The 2,224-nt window shown below is 34.2% G+C and overlaps 1 non-coding gene across 1 annotated transcript; it reads left to right on the top strand.

Moving 5' to 3' along the window:
• The first annotated feature begins 1,332 nt into the window (after positions 1-1,332).
• Positions 1,333-1,438, top strand: LOC138387866 (U6 spliceosomal RNA). Its single transcript, XR_011233999.1, has one exon. It is a non-coding gene; the product is annotated as a U6 spliceosomal RNA (small nuclear RNA).
• Positions 1,439-2,224: the final 786 nt, after the last annotated feature.

The following is a 2,224-nucleotide window of genomic DNA, read 5'->3' as shown; positions in this document are numbered from 1 at the left end:
TTTGAAGAGATAATGACTAAGAATTTTCCACAACTAATAGAACACAACAATCCATTGATTCAATTATCCTGCAAACCCCAAATAGAAAAAATAAAAATAAATTCACACGTAGGCACATCATAGTGAAATTAAAGAACATGAAGACAAAGAGATATTAAAAGCAGCCAGAGAAAAAAGATAGATTACCTTAAATAGAGACAATTAGGCTGACAGCTGACTTGAACAATAACGTAATCAAGAAGATAGTAGAATAAAATATACTGAGGAAAAAATAATTTTTTAAATAATTATTAACTTAGAAATATATACAGAGGAAATTTTATTTTTTAAGAATGAGTACAAGGCCGGGCGCGGTGGCTCACGCCTGTAATCCTAGCACTCTGGGAGGCCGAGGCGGGTGGATTGCTCAAGGTCAGGAGTTCGAGACCAGCCTGAGCGAGACCCCGTCTCTACTAAAAAATAGAAAAACATTATATGGACAACTAAAAATCTATATAGAAAAAGTTAGCCGGGCATAGTGGCGCATGCCTGTAGTCCCAGCTACTCGGGAGGCTGAGGCAGTAGGATCGCTTAAGCCCAGGAGTCTGAGGTTGCTGTGAGCTAAGCTGACGCCACGGCACTCACTCTAGCCTGGGCAACAAAGTGAGACTCTGTCTCAACAAAAAAAAAAAAAAAAAAAAAAAAAAAAAGAATGAGTACAAATTAAGATGTTTTTCAGACAAATAAAAACTGAGAATGTCTGCCACCCTCACTAAAGGTGTTTCTAAAATACGTACTTCAGGGAGAAAGAGGACGATCCTTATGACAACTCAGATTTTCAAAAGGATAAAGAGCAAAAAAGCAGTAAATATTTTAAAGTGTTGACTATGTAAAACAAAAATATTGGCTGGGCGCAGTGGCTCACACCTGTAATCCTAGCACTCTGGGAGGCCCAGGTGGGAGGATTGCTTGAGCTCAGGAGTTCAAGACCAGCCTGAGCAAAAACAAGACCCTGTCTCTACCAAAAATATAAAAATTAGCTGGGTGTCATGGTGTGTACCTGTGATTCCAGCTACTCAGGAGCCTAAGGCAGGAGGATCCCTTGAGCCTGGGAGTTTGAGGTTGCTGTGAGCTAGGCTGATGCCATGGCACTCTACTCAGGACAACGGAGTGAGATTCTGTCTCAAAAAAAAAAAAAAAAAAAATTATGTGGAGTTAAAAAAGATAGAACAAATATATATAACATCAATAGCACATAAGGGGTAATTGAAATTAAAGTGTTCTAAGTCTCTTATCCAGAAGACCATAAAGCTACTAATGAGTTAAATGTGCAAGTTAAAAATTTCTAAAGTAGTGCTCACTTCGGCAGCACAAATATTAAAATTGGAACGATACAGAGAATATTAGCATGGTCCCTGCGCAAGGATGACATGCAAATTAAAATTTTAAAAAACTAAATAAAAAAAAGAAAAAATTTCTAAAGTGATCACTGAAACACAGAAAAAAGAAGTTATAACTTCCAAATTAGTAGAGGAAAAAAACTGAATATGAAAAAATATAATCAACCCAGAAGAGGGCAAGGAAGAAGAAATAAGTAATATAGAAAAAGTGGGGAAATATAAAACATAGAAGACAGTAAAAATAAATCTAAATATGTGTGCAATTACAATAAATATAAACAAACTGCTTCAGTTAAAGACATCAAGCTGAGTTTTTTTAAATCCTGCTTTTTGCTGTTTATAAGAGACATGTCTAAAACTTACAAATACAGGAAGATTGAGGGTATAAAAATAAAAAGGTAGAGAAGAATATATTAGGCAATTTACTAAACAAAAGAAACCTGGTATAGCCAGTTCAAACAGACAAATAATTTATAGACAAATAAATATTATTAAACACAAAGACAATCATTACATAATGATTAAAAATTCAATTCATTTGGAAGATATAAATTACATATTCATATATGTAATTATGCCTAATTACAGCCCCAAAATACATAAAGCAAAACTGACAGAACCACATGGAGAAATTTACAAATCCTCCATTATATTGAAAGATTTCAACATACTTTCTCAGCAAGTGACTGCTGAAACAGACATAAATATCAATAGTTTTATAAAAGATGTAAAGAATGCAATGAATAAATTTAAATTAATTGTCATATATGAAACATTGCATTCAGTGGCTCAAAATGAACATTCTCCTCAAGCATTCACAGAACATTTTAATCAAATGCTGAACT

The sequence above is a fragment of the Eulemur rufifrons genome, chromosome 1 (assembly GCF_041146395.1).
Source record: "Eulemur rufifrons isolate Redbay chromosome 1, OSU_ERuf_1, whole genome shotgun sequence".
NCBI lineage: Eukaryota > Metazoa > Chordata > Mammalia > Primates > Lemuridae > Eulemur > Eulemur rufifrons.
This window is presented reverse-complemented; position numbering and strand designations above follow the sequence as displayed.